This window comes from Manis javanica, chromosome 5, assembly GCF_040802235.1.
Source record: "Manis javanica isolate MJ-LG chromosome 5, MJ_LKY, whole genome shotgun sequence".
NCBI classification, from domain to species: domain Eukaryota; kingdom Metazoa; phylum Chordata; class Mammalia; order Pholidota; family Manidae; genus Manis; species Manis javanica.
The window spans coordinates 134,641,025-134,660,320 of record NC_133160.1 but is presented as its reverse complement, the minus strand read 5'-3'; the positions used below and the strand labels follow the sequence as shown (position 1 = coordinate 134,660,320).

At 33.2% G+C, this 19,296-nt stretch overlaps 1 protein-coding gene across 6 annotated transcripts in view; it reads right to left on the bottom strand.

Moving 5' to 3' along the window:
• Positions 1 to 19,296, bottom strand: part of CNGA1 (cyclic nucleotide gated channel subunit alpha 1) — a 62,305-nt gene that overhangs the window by 16,578 nt on the left and 26,431 nt on the right. The window contains exon 1 of one of the 6 annotated variants that reach the window (XM_036998595.2): positions 8,091 to 8,588. The exons of the other annotated variants lie outside the window; for them this stretch is intronic. The gene's annotated coding sequence lies outside the window, so the exon portion shown is untranslated. Of the gene's footprint in view, positions 1 to 8,090; positions 8,589 to 19,296 lie in introns of those variants that run through there. 6 annotated transcript variants of the gene reach the window in all.

Here is a 19,296-nt window from a genome sequence, read left to right as displayed (position 1 = left end):
GTGTCCAGTGCAAGTATGTACTCACTTCTTTTCCTATCAAACCAGGCTCTTCATCCTGACTTTACTATTTTTGTTCCCAGAATCGCATTTCTTTCATTCAGTTCAATTCACTGAAAACTTGGATTTAGTTACCTATGACTCTTCCCTTCCCACCCAGTCATTCTGGCAAGTCTTACATATTCTGTTTTGTAATTGTTCTTGCCTGCACTCCCACCTTTTCGTTCTTCTTACCATGAGGATTTATCAGGTGCTTGATACCCCTTGTCTTTGACTAAGCTTTTTTAGCTGGTTTAGTCACCTTCTCTCCAATGCATTTATTACCTTCCCTCCAATGCATCCTGCAAAGTACTCCCAAATTAATCTTCTTAAGGAGCATATAATATTATATTCCTGTTCTGGAACCTTCAAGATTTCACATTTTTCCACTGAATTATTATCTTTTCTTTTGCAACAAAAGAATCCCTATCTTCCCTTCTCCCTTCCTCTTCCTTTCTTCTTACCCTTTTATTCTTTCTGAAAAAAAGTCCCATTGGATGAAATACTATGTAGTCATTTAAAATAACAAGGCATTTCTATATGAGCAGACACTGGAAGTCCTCAAAGACACAGTATACTACTAAATAGAGAAAGAAAGGATGTGTGTGTGTGTGTGTGTGTGTGTGTGTGTGTGTGTGTGTGTGTACTGAGAAAGAGATGGAATAAGAAAGTATGATTACCTGCCTCTGAAGAAGGGGAACAGTGGATGGAGCTGAGCAATAGGATTAGAAGGGAAAATATTTTATATTTTTTGAATTTTGTATCATGTAAATTAATTACTTAATGGATATGCATAGCGATCCCCATTTCAAAATGTAAAACATTTTATTGTCCAGATTTCTACCACTGGGAATAAACATTAACTTAAAAGAATATTAACTTTGTCTCAAAAGACAAAATGTGTTTCCACATCTCTTATGGCATGTGAAAAACATTAAAACTTCATACCTAAAGTTAGAGCCCTTTATCCTAATCCTATCCTTGTCATCCCCCTTTCCTACCTCCCCAGAAGCAGCCACACTGTAAGTTTGGTGTCGACTCTTCCAGGCCGTTCTCCATCCTTTTACATACCTATGTAAGCATGCATAACCAATGTATAGTGTTCAACGTGTTTTTTAAATACACAAAGCAGTATTTCTATGCGTAAGTCTGCAACCTGCCTTTTTCACTCAAAATTATTTTTTAAAATTTATCTATGCTAGTATAAATAGAGCTATTTCATTTTATAATATTCTTTGTTAATATTTTTGCATATATAAATTTGTTCCTTTTCCTATTTGTATTTATTAATGAAAAATTGGTGGTTCTTTCCAGTTTTTGGCTAATATGGAGAGTGTTGCAATAAAAATCCTTTGCATGTCTCCTTAGACACATGTGTAAGAGTGGTCTTTATGTATATTTCCAGAAGTGGAATTCTTAGTTCTAGTTTCAATTTATTAGAGCCAGCCAAATTGTTGCCCTAGGTTTACATCATTGTATATTGTACTGCCCTATACAAATAATCATTTCCCCCACACCATGACCAACTCTTAATATTGTCAGATTTGTAAGGATTTCCCCAATTTGATGAGTGAAAATTTATTGTATTATGGTTTTTGATTTACATTTATTAATGAAGTTGGACAAACTCTCATGTGCCTGTTAATCATTTGGATTTCTTCTTTGTGAACGTTGTATTTGTTATTTACACACTGCTTGTTTAGATGTTTATATTCTTGGTCCATTTTTTTTTCAGTTGGGTTTTTCTACCCATTCAACATTTAGCACATCTTTAATAAATGTCTAAGTGTTAGACATTATTATTATCCTCTAAATGTATATCTACTCCTGGTCCTCTGACCTTATTAATTGCTCTTTAATTTTACCTTTCTGAAATAAACATAACGTTCTGCTATCTATGAATGTCATTTGTGTACTTTACTAACCTGTCAGTCCTTTAAATCATATAGCAGCAGATATTTGTTTACCAGTTTATGGCTTCCAACAAAGCAATCCAACTCCCATGATCTTATTTAACTATCATCACAACTGTGTTGTGATTTACAATAAGATGTATTATGTCACCCAAAGGGTAACACCTTCTAGACAAAATTGAGAACTGAATTGAGGAATTCAGTTTGTAAGGCTGGCAGAGTACACAAACTTTAAAGCATCATCTTTAACAAGCACAGTTACATATTATGCAACTCAGAGGACCCATACCACTTAATGATTTGAAGACAGCCAAAGATGATTCGATGTATATAAGGATTCCTGCATGTTAGTGCTTTCTTGAGTGGAATTTTGAGTGAATATTCCAAAATACTGCTATAAATGATATTTATATTTGTTTTTATATGATTTTTATATTTGTCATTTATATTGGTACTAAAAAGTAAAATACATATATTTTTTAAATAAATGATGCTTTTCTCCACTAGGGCAAAGCTTTTCTAAAGAAGGTACTATAGTCTGCCGATGCAACCACTAAAATTCAAGCCTCATAAAACAGTCACTAAACTACACATAGGAGCTACCTCAGGACAGTAAATCTCTGTACTGTTTGACTTTTACACAATGAGCATGAGTTAATTTTATAATAAAAGGACAAAAAATTTTGATTTTTTTCTCAAAGGAACATTATTTAACAACTTACAGAAATGTTCATGGTACCATATCAACTGGAAAAAAGATTGTTAGGCAATATTTTATAGTATCATCTCATTTTACTAAAAGTTATGTACATGGGCTTTGAAAGGATAGGAACTTTAATGGTAACCAGGTTAAGCTCAGTGGTGGGATCATCAGTATTTTTTTGCTTTCTTTTTTGTGTTCTGTATTTTCTCATTTTTTTTTGTAATGAGAAAAAGAAAGGCAGCATTTTTACAGGGGATTTTGTTGAGTAGCAAAAATAATTTGTGTGAGCACCTTTGCTTTAAAATAATGTTTTCCAGTCCTTGCCCAATCTCGGTATTCAATTGTGAACTAACATTGTTTCTTAATATTTAACAATGCTCCTGGAGTTGTGTAACCATCCAGAACAGGTTTTGCAGCTCTGCAACTGAGAGGCAGCCAGTGACTGAAAACTGCCACCTCCTGCTTAGCGAAGACCTGGGTTCTAGCCCCCGCTCTTGATCAGATTGCCAACAAGACCTTGGCACAGATTTTTCTTGAGCTTCTTCTGTAATGTGGGGATGATAATACCTGCTCTGCCTATTGTCATGATTCTCTATGGGGAGCTAATGAAAAATACATGTAAAGCAATATTGAAGGCTGTGAGGAGTTACACAAATTCAAGTTGATGATATTGATAGGATAGGATAGGATATATGATGGAGGTGATATAATCCCCAAACTCAGAGAGAGACAATCGACAACTTTCTTATGAAGACATGTGGTTAAATGACAAAAATGATCTTCTTTTCACCCCTCCCCAAACTATCACTTGGAGAAGTCAAATTTGTCAAAGCAACCTTAAAAATTATCTTTATAGGATCATAAGCAAGCTGTAATTTCTGTGAAAACTGAAACAGAGCTGATATAATACAGTTGCTGTGTATGCCATGGCAAAAACAGGAATCTGTCAGGCTTGTTAAGTCATTTGTTATCAATTTAGGATGAAAACACAATATATCCTCAGGAAGAAATGATCTAACCAAGGAGATCATTATTATCATAATCATTATCACTTTCACAATCCATAGAAAATTTGCAAATCAGCCATCATAAAAGAAAATCTTGATTAATCAAAAGCCAGTGAACAAAACCATCACATAATTTATTTTCCAGTACTTCTATTTTCAGGCAAAACATGTTACAAGAAAACATGATGATGTAACAGAGTGGTTTACATGCCAAAAAATGTATCTTAAGAGCAAAAATTGTTTTCTTTACTACTACATTCTCAGTGACTAGAACTAGGAATATTTTTGTATGAATTTAAATAATTGATTATAGCTGTGAAATTATATATATTATGGCCCTGGGGCATTGTATAACCCTACATCATCAAAGAAAATTTTCTTTAAAATCAATATGTTACAGTAATCATGGTCTAGTAGAACAAAGACTTTCCACAATAGCTGGAGGCCTCAATGCTTTACCCTTCCCACTGTCTCTATTGAATCAAAGTATTCAGAATTCTAAAAATAGACCATAAAAATTAAATAAATCCTGATTCACTTTAGGTTTCCATGCCTTTTATGTTAGGGTACCTCCCCCCAATATCTATTTCACAATTGAATTTATCAGGAAATGCATGCTGATGAGAGGTGTTTTTGGAAAGTCTAACTTAGGGTTTCATCTTCCATAAAATCTATTGTGATTTCACCATCCATTATGTATATGTGTATGTATATGTATATCTATATATATATAAATATATAGATATACATATATATAGACTATATTTTAAATCATTCCTTCGGCCTCAATCATTTACATTGTGTACATTCATCTATGTTTATGTATGAATGTCCCAGTTTCTCAATATTCTTTAAGCTTCTTAAGGACAGAGAACTTTCTTTTTCTCTCTATATTTCCTGGCATAATACAAATACAAACTTTTGATGGAAATAATAAAGGTGAGTAAACATACAACGAGGCAAATAAATACTGAGAACCCAGGACTTGAGGTCCCCTGGACTCTAATTACTCAAAGAGATTTTGTCAGTAACAATGAGTATTCAAAATTTAGGATAATTTTTTTCCTGCTTTTCTTAGATTTATACCTTATACTTGAAAGGAACACATTAAAAGTATTTTTACTTGCAAACAATTTGCAGATACCATAATCCAATCTGTACTTAATATTTTTGCTTCTCAACATTTTTTAAGCCTGTGTTATGTAAACAGCCAGCACCAGTGTAGCTTGCCGAGATGTGAAGAAGAGAAAGAAAAGTGAAAGGATACAATGTTGACACAGGCTTCCAACCCTAGAGAATTTATAAAAGAACCCTGTAAATAACAAACATCCAATATGACAGTTTTGTGTCTATAGAGTTAGGACAAAAAGCTCATCAAAGCAGGAAATATAGACTGGATTTTGACAGCAGCAGAGGAAATGAGCATTCTTGGTGGAGGGAACATCATGTGAAAAAGGTAAAGAATGAAGAAAAGAGCAAATATTGCTAATGGCTAGAATTAGGATGCCTGGATGTTTGTGGCTTTCCCTGAGCACTCATATGACATGGAGTACTTCTCATCAATGCACTGACCCATTACTTTACTATGAGCCATTTAAGCAAGTGTCTTTCCTACCAGACTTTATAGCAGGTACCAATGAGCTCTGATTTTTGTCTTTAATATCTTACATAATTCCTGGCTCATAACAAACATCCAAAACAAATGTTTTACTTTTGGGTTCTTTTGCACAAACACTATCAAAAAATAAACAATTATATTCTATCATTTTAATGACCGCATTGCAATAACTCTTCCTATGACAGTACAATGTATACATTAATTATTCCCAGTTGCCTTTAGGATAATTTTATCAAGTTCCCAAGGAAACAATGTACTTTAAAAAGAGATTTCATTAATTTATGGATTAATTTTGAGAGAATCAAGATGCTTAATACATTTAAAATATTTTAACCACAGAATAAGGGACATTTCCTCACTTATTGATGGTTTTTACAAATCCACTTTGTTAAGTCTTCATAATTTTCATTAAGTAAGCTATGTACTTCCTATTAGATGTATTATGTGTATTTAAACTTTATAAATAAGATCTACTTTTTCTTATACTGTCTAACTAGTGATCGCTGGTTTATAGGAGACCTATTAATTTATACTTATTTTGTAGCCGATCATTTTATTGAACTTATTCATTTTAATAGTTATAAATTGATCCATTTGGGCTTTCCTGGTAGACAATTATATTATCCACAGGTTATAATAATTTTATCTCTTCAAAATGTATATCTTATTTCTTCTTTTTATTATTGTGTTGAATAGAAGTTATAGAACAGGGTTAACTAATAGGTATTATTTCAGCACTCCTTGCCTTTTTTCAGTCTCTAGAATTTCTCCTAATTTTGCCCTTTGATTTCAGATAAATTTTCTTTATTATATTAAGAAAGTTTTCTTTTACTATTAATTCCCTATTTTATCAAGAATTAATGTTAAATTTTATAAATTACCCTTTAATCAACTCAGGTTATATAAATTGTTAGCCCTCAGTTGTTTTATACTTTGAAACATTTGCACATTTGAGAAACAGGTTTAACTCTAAGCACTTGTCCTACACTATAGAGTACCTATATTAGCATAGTTCAAATTCTTGGCATAATGGTTGTCTGCTGATGGGAAGGTACCTGATATTTCTCCTTTCCAGGGGAAACAGGAAAGTACCAGCTGTGGAAAGTTTGGTTAGTGTCATAGCCAAAACTTAAAATATGGTAGCCTGATTACCACATACTCTTACTCAAGGAGAAAGGCTTTGGCATTATCTGGATTTATTCCTTTGACTTATTGATGGGGACACAGTAGGAAACAAAGCAAACTTCCTGTCCAAGACAATGCCTGATAAATAACAGGTACTAAATAAGTATTTGTTGAATAAATTAATAAGTAAAAAATATTTACAGTAGAGTAGCTTTTTTGGGAGTGGCTCTTGGACCCTTAATTCAATTTTGTCTATAATCTTTAATCAATTTAATTCTTACTTTTTTACTTTAAATTGAGATATTTGTTTCTGTATCAAATAATCATAATTTATCCATTTTAGTTTGGGGCACATATTAACTTCACAGTTTAAAAAATTGCCTTCATGAAAAAAAGATATGCAATATCCACTTTGCTGTTAGTTTCAGTTAAAGAACAAGTTGACATTTTTCTCCCCCACCCTTTTTTCTTTTCATTTCTAAGGAGTAGGGTACTTAATTTAAATTTTACTTATTAATTTCTAACTTTTTTTGACTGTGGCCAGAAAATGTAGCCTGTATACTCTTTTGTTTTATTGAGATTATTTTTGTGATCAATGTTTACAAATATTTGAAGAGTGGAGGAAAAAGGGTGCATTCTCTATGGGACATACAGTGCACTCTATAACTATTCAGTCTTTTATGTACAGATACACCCTGATGCTTTTCCCCCAACCCATATCCTCTTTTGTCTGCCTGTTTGAACAATGACATAAGTCTTCGATATTTATGGAAAAAATGTTAAGTGAAAGAATGAATGTAGTAGAATGAATTGACTAAAAGATATAAACACTAAAAAAGGTCAAGATGTAAAGAGGCAATTATAAGATGTGTCTTTATTGATAGGAACATATTTGAAGCTTAGTCTAACAATGTCTAACTTTCTAATATAGAATGAAATTACAAATACTTAAAAACCTGTAATCTTGGAACAACAAAAATAATAGAGAGTAGTTCTTAAGTTTATAAAAATAAAACATGACAATAATTAATAACAGTTTGTAAAAGTCTAATTAAAATAGACATGCCTATCATGGAGAACTAAAAGAAGGCAAGATGATTTAAATTCTCACTCACATAACAGTAATATGTTGCCTGGAGGAAGCCCCTTCACATCTTTATACCACTTACTCATCTCTGAAAGGAGATGTTCAGGTTCTTAAAATAATGCTTATAAAGCACTTAAGAAGTTCTCATGAGTTGTAGCTCATATTTTCAGGAGTTAATTTCTTATTATGATTTATATGAAGTTGATGGTGTTCTATCTTCAAATATTTTAAAGAGAAAGAAAACTGGGTATATGATACTTCCTTTGGGGAAAGACACCTACCAAAGTTATTGGTTTTGACTTCTAAAAATGAACTTGAAATTTTCAAAAAGCAGGTAGTATTTACTATGTTGTGATATTGATTAGCAGAATCACATTGCTAGGCCTTTATTTATTGTTATTTTTAACTAAAATTGTATTTCAGTGGAATATTCATTTATCTGTCAAAACTACAGAGAGGTCAACAAAAATACAAACAATCATTAGCTGTAAATAGAAAACATATTAACATGGAAAACAAAGCAAATGCTAATGCTCTAATCAGTCAAAACAGAGCAGTAGGCATCTATAAAAATACAACTGTAATTACCACTGGTTCTTACCTTGGTTAGTTGTTTAAGCAATTTGTATGTCTGCTAGAAATGGATGTCAGTGGTATATCCAAAACAACCAGAGATGTAGTGTGAATCTTGATGTCAAAATCCAGGTTCTACAGGTTCTAATTTTAAAAAAATTAATATTCTGGGCTTTTTCCTTTCTTTAAACCTGTGCAAATAACTGGTTTTCTTAATCATCCTCAGGGAAAGAAACCATTCTGTAGCATTGACAAAGGAGGATTTTCATGAGTCTGTATTGGATTTGAGGATTTATATACGGATGAAAATAACAGCAACCAAATCACCATTATCCTTTGCTAGAGCCCAAGCTCATTAATATGTATAAGAGTTAAGGATAAAAGGGGGGGGTTCTCAGAACTACACCACTTGACAAATTTGAAAGTAAAATTAACCAAAGGTAATATAGCCTGATGAGATATGTTAAAGTTATACTACCAATTCACCCAGAATTACAGTCTTGAAAACATGGTCTAGGTTTTTTCGAAGTACGATTTTTTTAATATAGTGCCATCATATTAAAAACTATTGAAATATAAATAGGGTGCATTTGTTTATTCATTTATCTCTTTATTGTGTGTTTTGTGGAAGAATTACATGTTTGAAATTCTGGTCAAGAAGTAAAATAGGATGAATCTCAAAGAATAATTCATACTTTAGATGTGAAAAAAGCATCAAGATGTGCCAGTTAGTTTCTAAATGTTATTCTAATGACCTAAAAGTAAATTTCACTAAGAATTTGCAATGTAACATTTGACAGTTTACATACTCACAAAACTTTGGCTTATGGCTGAAAATCAAAATGGCACGAAATGATGTCCATTCAGCAAAACTTCCTTCATTTCAGTCTATTGGCTCCAAAAATACATTATTCTTTTTCCAATCCTTACAGTATTTGTCCTGCTGAATAATTAGCCATTGAACAGCTTAGTAATGTTTATTACCTCAGCTAAATGGCTTCAACTCCCAGTAGGGCAAGGTGGCTCTCAAAAGAATAGATCCCCCAAGAAGCCTGGCAAAGAAAATTAGCAGAATACTGAGTACTTTAAGAAAATTGGCTTTTGGGTTCTAGAATTTTAAAAATAATGTTATTTCTAATTACAAAATAAAACATGCATCATAAAATTTGGATGTTAAAGAAAGGAAGAAAAGAAAACTGAAACATTCTTAGCATTCTGGGATAATCAATACTAACATTTTGGTTAATACTCACCATTACATACATATATATTTATATATAGTTTTTAAATAAAATCATTCTAATTCTATTCTATTACTGTCATTGTTATATTGCTAAATATCTAAAATATCCTTTATAAGACTACATAATATTCTATCATATTTTATTTTTCCATAATCTTTTTTATTGATTTACCTATCATTGGATGTTTTTCCTCTGGTCTAAAATATTTCAAAATGAATGTTTTTATTCTTAAATCCCTATGTATACCTGTGATTATTTATAAATTTCTTATAAATGAGATTACTAGATTAAAGTGTACTACCATTTTTATTACTTTAAATTTGTCTTGCCAACATACTTTCCAGAAAATCTGTGTTTATGTGTTGGACTTTATAAAGTTAAATAAATGACTATGATTTGTAATTTGTTGACTTCATTCAACTTTTCACTTATCAGTCAATACTTTACCAAACATATTATTTTGACCCACTTTTTTGCCATCTTGTAGTTAAACCCATACCCTTTAAGCTGCTAGTAAGAAGTGTTTTTGATAAATACACTTCTGCTGTAAATTTCCTTCAAACTTACCAATGTAGCCACTTGTGTTACAATTTGACTTTGTGCTAAAATATTACTGTGTCAGTCTGTTTATATTAGACTCCTCTTTCTAGTTACATAATTTACTTAGGAAAATAAATCCCTTTCTTAGAACAACATGGCCATGTCTTAAACTGGTGTCTACAAGAATTAATTGTCAACATTCAAAAATCATAAAGTAATAATAAATATTAAAATCACAGATACAAAAGAAAATAAGTAATGAATAGACACACAAAGAGAAATTCTCAAGAAGTTAAGGAATTTAACTTTTCTCAGTTCTAAATAAATGTTTTAAATGCTAAAACAATCCCGTGAAGTAGATACTGTATCTACTTCATTTTCTAGAGGAGGAAAGGAAGACTAGGAAGGGAAGTAACTGGCTCAAGGCCCTCGGCTAGTATTCTGTCACTGCTAGCTGATGCTCACACCCACGTAGGGTTGCCAGTTCTAGTAAACAAAAATATAATGTGTGTCCCAAATATTACCTGAGGCAAACTTATACTAAAAAGTTATTTGATGTTCATCTGAAATTCTAATTCATATAACACTGGGTGTTATGTTCTTATCCGGCAACCCTGCACTGAGGCCCATCTCACTCAGAGCACCACACTGCTCCAATTACCTGGAAGTTAGGAGCGTGAAATACCATATCCAGTTACCCCTTCCAGCAGTGCATCCCTAATAGCCACAGCGAAGCGCACTGTACTTGGGAGAATGCTGCTTTTCATCAACTGTGTTTCAGTTTCCTCACCTATACATTGGACACACCTGTAATCTCCTTGACATATTACCTGCACGTAAGTGCTCAAGTTGATAGTTTTTATGATTATTTTTTATTTTATTATTATGTACTTTACATCTAAGAAATTCTCTCCTGGAACTATTTTAAATATTCATAATCACCCAATGTGGACCTCTCATTCATGAAAGTACTCAGATGCTCTGTGGACCTCAACATTCTCAGCTAGATAGGAGTAAGGGTGTTCAGAAAATTACTACTTGTTATCTAATATGGAAGGTCTTCTGTTCTTAAATCCAGTATTCATTTTTACCTCTACCTCTCTTATGCCACCTACTGCTGCCCACTTTTTGGTGGGGGTGGTTTCAGTGACACCATGCTAGGTGTAAGTGCAGAGGTTTCAGAGTCACGGGCCTGTGTGTGGATCTCAGCACCACCATTCACTAGCTCTGGGATCTGGAGCATATAGTAGTATACTTTCTGGGTCATAGTCTCACTTTCCATGGAATGGACATGATAACATTTTGCAGGCTTGTTGTAAGGTTAAGATGAGATATGGTAATATGAAGAATTGATTATAGTTCCTAAAGCATAGTAAACATCTGATAAATGTCTAATATACCTTTTAAAAAACAAACAGCAGAGTTAAGCTTCACTTTACAATACTTAGTTTACTGTCATAAATTTACCTGGTTTCTTATAGAAGTTGAAAATACATTTCTGGTTAGGAACTATACTAAGGTTAATTAGAACAGTCCTTTTCTTCCTACACCATATACAAAAGATGCCACTAAAATGAAAAATAAAAGAAGAGGACAAGATTGGGAATTTGCCCCTGTAGCCATGGAATATTTATTTTCTCATGGTTAGTTTGTTATCTGAAACTTTCTTAAATGATTTAATGAGTTAAATAAAATAGTTGGAGCAATAATTCTAATAAACCTTTCTTCCTCCCACCAACTTAACTCCCAATTGATGTGAAACTTCACAGAAGTTGTCAGGTAAAACAGGTCTTCCTTCAGTGAATCATAGACACACAAATTCCTTACCCCTGTGGAATGACTCATTTGTTTAATTTCAGATGCACCTTCCTTTATTAGTTCTCACAAGTCCTTCATGGACCTTTCCCACTCCAAAACTATAATTAGGGAGGAACAGAATATTATTGATTCTTGGGATAATGCCTATTAATTGTTAGTCTTGAAAAACTAACTTAACCTTTCTGCACCTCAATTTTCTTATCAATAGAATGGAAATACAATACCACTCTCATTAGTTTTTGTGAGCAAGATTATAGCACATCACACACTGTACATATTTAAGAGGATGCTTAATAAATGTACTCTTTCTTCCTTTCCCTTTTCTCTAAGATCTTAGTATCTAGAGCAGAATTTTGCAGCATATTGCTTACACTTTACCTGTATTTAGTGTGTTGCAGTAGGATTTTTGATAACCAGTATATGTGGCCATTAAATAACTGACTTTTATAAAGATATAGAGCCATTATTTATATCTTATTTCTAAATAATTATATAATTCTAGCAAAATATGACCAAATAAATAATTCATTTCAGTTTTTTTAATGAAAATCTGTATTTTATGTGGGTAGAGCACTTAATAATGTGAAATAATAATCCTTCATAAAGGCATAGAATTTGTTCAAGTGTCTGTTCATTCAACATATAATTCCTAAGCACCATACTATGCTGGCCAATGTTCTAAGGTCAAGAGCATATGCAAGCCCTTTCTGTAGAGCTTGTACACAGGAGGCAGACAGGCAAAAAAAGGGGTGCTTACAAGGCAGTGTCAGCAAGAGCTGAGGAAGCACAAGGAGCCCTAAGATCTGGGGAGGAAAGGAGATGGACTAGGAGACCGCAGGGGAAAACTCTCTCTTCTTTGCTGAAATTGTAAGCAAGTAGGAATGTTGTCTTTATATATAAAACATACATACTAGGATATTTTTCTGATTTGCTCAGGTTTAAAAAGGTAAGAGTGTGTTTTGTTTTGTTTTGTTTTGTTTTGTTTTCCCCTCCAAACTATGATTTGCTTGATCCAGTCTATCAATTGATTTCTTTTCCTGGGACCTGCAGTAACCTTGACTGATGGGAAGAACACAGCCACATTGGATTATCTGTTTAGTTGGCTACTTTTAGTCTGCTTCCAAGCCTTGCTTTGTCAGCTCCCTCTAAATCCTTATAATCCTATTTAAACTCCCTCTACCTATACATGCTCATTTGCATGGCATTGACTCTTTTGTATTTTCATTTAAAAAATTATCTGACTTGAGAGCTCTAGCTCTGGACTGTAAATTAATAATTTATTTTTATTGATAATAAGATACTATTATCAAATATTTGATAGTTTGTCTTCTAACATACCAAGACCTTTAGCCAGAGTGATCAATGATGTTTTCTCAGCATTCATAACCATGATAACTAAGTACCATGTAACTAATTGCTTAATGTTTGTCTCCCCCTAAGAACTGTAAACTTCATGAGCACAGGACTGTGTCATTTACTTTAGCTCTAGTGTCTGACTCCGTGCCATACATTCTTTCAGCAAACATGTAAATGCCAGGCTGTGTTCTAAGCACTGGAAACTCAATAGTAAACAAAACTCATGGAGTGTACATTCTAATGGGGTAGGAAAAACAATAAACAAAGAGGTAAACATAGAAGTGAGATGGTGATTAGTAATATGAGAAAGGAAGCAAGGCCAGGAGATAAAAACTGGTGGGGGACGAGGCAGAACTGTTTTAGACGGGGCACTCAGGGAAGGCCTCATCTAGCAGAGACCTGAACACAGTGGCAGAGCTAGCCATGCCTCGTTCTAGGGGAAAGACCTTGCCTGGCAAGAAAACCTGTGCAAAGTGCACAGGCAGGACTGTGCTTAAAGTATTTAAAGAACACAAAGAAGCCAGGTGGCTAAGTTACAAGAAGCAAAAGAGGGAGGAGTTAAGGCAGAGGAATTCTGTACAGATCACGTATGGAACAGTAGGAGGCTGCTAGGGTAATTCAGAGAGAGATGCCAGTGGTTCAGCCCAGGAGGGCAGAAGTGGGGGTGGTGAGAAGGGGGTATATTTTTAAGATAGAGGCAATAAGATTTGCTGATTGATTGGATGTGGTAAGTGTGAAAGAGTGGAGTCAGGGTTTTTTAGATTTTTTAGCCTAAGCAACTAAAGAGCAAGTACAATTTAATGAGAAAGGAACATTAAAAGAAATGTTCACCAAGAATAACAGTCTGGGGTAGGGGGAGATTAGGAACACTGTCTGGAACACAGGGAATTGTATATGTCACTGTCTCAGTAATATTCACCAAAATGATTAAATGAAAACTTACATCTTTTCTTATTCTAATTTTATTAACCAGAAGACAACCAAGAGGCAATGGAAGCTATATAATTCTGAGAGTAGTAATATTGATTAAGAGATTAATAGAACTACTTTCCACTGCCTCTCAGATGACAAGTTTCTCATATAAATTCCACTGACAAGTTTGGGGGTCTGGAACACAATAATATTGAAGCATAATTTGGTGTATATATGAAAATATGTTCTTTTCTGAGATGATCAATGATTTCCACCAATCTGTCTCCCCAAATCACTCATATGTATCAATATACTCATTTAATATACACTTATTAAGTATTTATTAACTCTTCTTTGTTTAGGGAACTCAGAGTCCAAAATACATAAATGTGCAAGATTAAGAAGATGTAATTGTTCTTATTCAGTTAAACAAAGTGGATACTACTATATACCAGGCATTGGGCTGGGGAGTGTCCACAGGAGCACCTATTATGAGAGGCAGTTTAGCTTAATAGTCAGGGATATGAGCCTCGGATGTTAGACACACTTGATTCAAAGCCCAGCTCTTCTACTTGCCAAGTGTGTTCCTAGAGCAAGTTAGATACCTTCTCTATTTCTTCATTAAGTGATATATCTAATGTGATAAACTGTATCCACAAATACAGTGCTCAATATATGGTTAGACTTCTGCTAATGAACAAACCACCTTAAACTATAATTTAGTTTCTCACTGAGATTGGTTTACAAGGAGAAAACTCATAGTTACAGAACATGAACATCCAATCTGTAAAATCAGACTCACTAAATTATTAAATAAAATAGAACTTTAGAACTACAGCATCAAAATCTTGTCCAAGTTACCATCATTCTATAGTAATTGAAATTATAAAACCCTCATAAATTATGTAATTTAAAATAAATAAAATATTTGATTACATCTGAATTTAACTGACCTTGAAAATTGATAGAGTTTTGATTAATCATCTTATATACCAAGGAGAAGCTGAGTAATAGAATTTTAGCACCTGATGTTAATAGCTTTTAAAATATTGGAAATTTAATAGACTTTAGAGTCAGACTAACATAAGCTTGCACCCTGCTCTGCCAATTACCAGCAACATTGTAGTCTTGGGAAAATTATTTATCTTCCCTCAGCCTCTGTTTTTCTCATCAGTATAATGAGAGGGATTCTTTTTGTTAGGTTATGGTAATTAGAGATAATCTACATAAAACTCTTCCATAGTGGCACAAATCAGTTCCTCAATTATGGTAACTACTAAGATTATTATTATTTTACTGAGAGATAGTTCCTAAACCTCACTACTAATTAATTAATAACTCACTGTAAGAGTATTGCATTTCTAATTAAATACCATAATTAAATAGAGAAGAGTTCAAAAGGATTCAGAGTAGGGAAGAAATCTATCAAAGAGGAGTGTAGGCTATCCCTGAGGATTTTAAGTCTCTTAGGTAAATAGAAAACATTTCAAGCTTTGTGAGTTTGTGTCTTAACTATGCTAAAGACTTTTTCAGATTCTACAGTGGAAATATGGTTGCTTAGCGCCCTTTCTCAAAACTGGCTTTAGATTCAGCTTTCTCAGATAAGCAAAATCATCTATATAATGACGAAGCTTCTTAAATTGTATTGCTGCTGCCTCTTCTCCCACAGCTCACCCTTACTACGAGCAGGACTGAGGCAAGAGAATGAAGAGAGACCTACATACCAAATGTCTAAATATTTTAAATCAAGCTAGTGAACTGTTAACTAAAATGTATTTTGCCCTTACCTTGAAAAACATACCTTCATGGCAACAACAAAGAAATAAATCTATAAATGATTATTTTAATATGGTTGAAATTTGGCAAAGTGTCAAAGACAACTGGATTTAATTATTATTGCCCATGGCTGGGTGGGTGTGCTGCTGAGCTAAGGATGCTCACATTAGTAAATAATACATTATTATATGTTCTATAAAATTAATTTGTCTGTATTCTCAGAAAAATCACTAAGTGTAATTTGACTGTCAAGATTTTACATCATTTGTGTTCTGTTGATAAGAAGTTCCAAGTTAGATAACACTAATTGAGTCATCATTGAGTTTAGATCATTTTATTAATTTCTATGTGGACAAACATTGCACAGTTTGCTTATCATTGCAACTCATAAAATGATACTTAGATTCAGAAATAAATCATGGATTTTAAAATTTCATGTTCAAACATTGCTTTAGGTTTCCACAAATCCCCAGTACTGTGGACTTAGGTCTTTCTCATGAACAAGCTTGACAACAAACTGGACACTGTATGAAACATCCATCTTCAAAATACTAGGCAACAGGCAGAACAGGAGTGTGATCCTTGAGAGAAGGGGGAAAATGAGTTGAACCCTGCCCAGTGGTAATTTCTGAACTATAACATGAGAGAAAGGAAACTATGCAGAGCCCAGGAGTATTGCTCATTTAAGGAGTCAGAAATGTGATCTTGGAGGCCAAAGTGGCTAGAATTTGTAGAGCAGAATATTAGAGAAGAGGAAGCTGCACAGAGTAAGAGCTACAGAAATCTTCAGAGGGGTCTTCTCAAGTCTTTGGTGAAATACTGCATATATGCAATATTCCCACAGGCTGGGCAAAGAATAACTGCCAGGGAACTATGTCTTAAATAATTCCCAGAGTTCACACAAAGCTTGGAGACAGCTACATTCCTATCTGTTAAGAGTGGAGAGATCTCATTGAAGATGCAGGCATTTTAATATAGTACACAGAAAAGCCACACTTTAGTATTAGAATTAAACTAGATCTAGGGTAAAGGATTTTCTCAGACTACCATAACAAATATTAAAACGGGATCCACCTAGTCTCCAAGTAACTCACCTCCCTTTCTCTCTTGAGAGAGGCAACAAGATCCAACTTCATTGTAATCCAACAAGATTACCATATCACAGTGTAACCTCATAATGTTTGACACTCAGAAATTATGAGACACAAAGGAGCAGGAAAATGTGATCTATAATCAGGGGAAAAATTAGTCAATAGTTGAAGAGATAGAAATTACAGAGATGATAGAATTAGCAAACAAGGACCTTAAAATACCTATTGTAAGTACCCTCAAGAATTCAAAAAAACATGCACATATTGAATAAACAAATATGAACGACATGGAAAAATAGCAAATAAACTTCTAGAAATTAAAAGTAAACTATCTGAAATGAAAAATTCACCAGATATCTATTCGGAGGAATAGATAACACAGGAGATAAGATCAATGATTGTGAAGACATAGCAATAGAAGCTGTCTAAACTGAAGCAAGAGATAAAACAACAGAACCTTAGAGATTCATGGCTCAACATATGTGTAACTGGTGTCTTTTAAGGGAGGAAATAAAAATAAATATTTCAAGAAATAATGGCCAGCAATTTTCTAAATTTGATGAAAAGCATAAACTCACATATTGAAGAATTTCAATGAATGCATGCAGAACAAACACAAAGAGACCACACCAAGGCAATTAAACTCCAATTCCACATACTGAAAATACATGATTAAAACATTTTTTAACAGCCAGAGGGGGAAAGTAGTGGGAAGAAAAAATAAATGAAGAGTCACACTCATATGATAGAAGCAATAGAGGCTAGAAGATAATGGAACAATATCTTTGAAGTCCTGAAAGAAAAGAAATACTGTCAACCTGTACTTGTATACCAAGGAAAAATAGCTTTCAAAAACAAATACAAAATAAAGACCTTCTTTTTCAGACAAACAAAAATAGAGAGAATCTATTGCTAGCAAATCTACATGCTAATAAATGTTAAAGGAACTTTTCAATCTTTAATCCAACCTTTAATGATTATATAATACATAATCAGACTAAAAAGACTAATTAAAAGAAGAGATTGTCAGCTTAAGAAAGTAAAATGCATCTATATGTCATTTACAAGTATAAGTTTTAAATGTAAAGATAATTTATAGGTAAAAGGGCAAAAAAGGCATAACATGTAAACTTTAATAATAAAATAGTTGGATTAGCTATATACCAGATGAAGTTTAAATCAAAAAGAATCACTAGAAATAAACAGGGACTTTAATAATGACAGAAGTGTCAATTCATTAAGACAGAATAACCCAACTTATATATGCACCTATTGACCAAGCTTCAAAAATTCATGAAGCAAATACTGACAGCACTAAATTTATAGGAAAACTCACAATTATGGGTGATTTTATCACTTCTTTCTCAGTAATTGATAGGACAAATTTAAAAATCATTAATAAACTAGATTTTGAGCAACCAATTTAATCTAATGACATATATTTTAAAAAACACTGTACCCAGGAACTCCAGAACACACATTCTTTTCAATTTCACTTGGAACATTCACCAAGATAAACTATATGCTGGGCCATAAACCAAATCCCAATAAGTTTTAAAGGATTGTTATGATATACAATATGGTCTGTGTCCAAAACAGAATTAAATTAGAAATCAACAAGAGAGGGTATTTGAACAATTCCCAGTATTTAGAAATCAAGCAACACACTCTTAAATTACCCATGGGTCAAATAAGAAATCACAAGGGAAATTTTTAAATATTTTTAACTAAATGATAAAAATGCAATGTATTAAAATTTGTGGAATGCAGCTAAAGCAGTATTTGGAGGCAAATGTTAGCTTTAAATGTTTGCATTAGAGGAAATAAAGGTTTAAAATCAGTGATGTATGTTTTCACCTTAAGAAGCAGAAGAAGGGCAAATTAAACTCAGTATAAAAGGAAGGAAGTAATAAAAACAGAAGCAGAAATCTTTCATTTAAAGAAGTGAAATTGTTTAAATCAGTAAAGAAAATAAAGGCAAGAGTTTGCTCTTAGAAAGATTAATAAATTATAAACTCCTAGCTAAACGGATTGAGAAAAAAATAAGGAATCATGAATTCTTAACAATAATCTTGGCACAGTGCTAGGCAGGATTGCAAAATTTGTACAAATAAACTCAAGTTTCTCCCCAACCACCACTTCTCCTGCCTGTTACCTCATCCCTGTTCTCAGAAACCTCAGGTGTCCCACAGTCTAACAACTGAGGGGTTAAAGCTTCACACAATAGGGACCCTCTCAGACTCCATGCTGCTCAAAGAACTTATGGCCTTGTCCCCTGAGGCCTGAGGCTCTACTGATTGTTCAAAGACCAAGAAGACAGAAGTTGCCATTTTAGAAGCTCTCATTTGCTATTACATCCTAAATTTTGAGTCAAAAGAGGAATTTTCCCAGAGTCATAGAGTGGACTAATTAGAGATTTCTGAAGACTCTTCTTTCGTTTAAATAAACCATCCTTTTTGTTGGGGATAAAAAGAAAATCCCAAATTAATGTCACTCA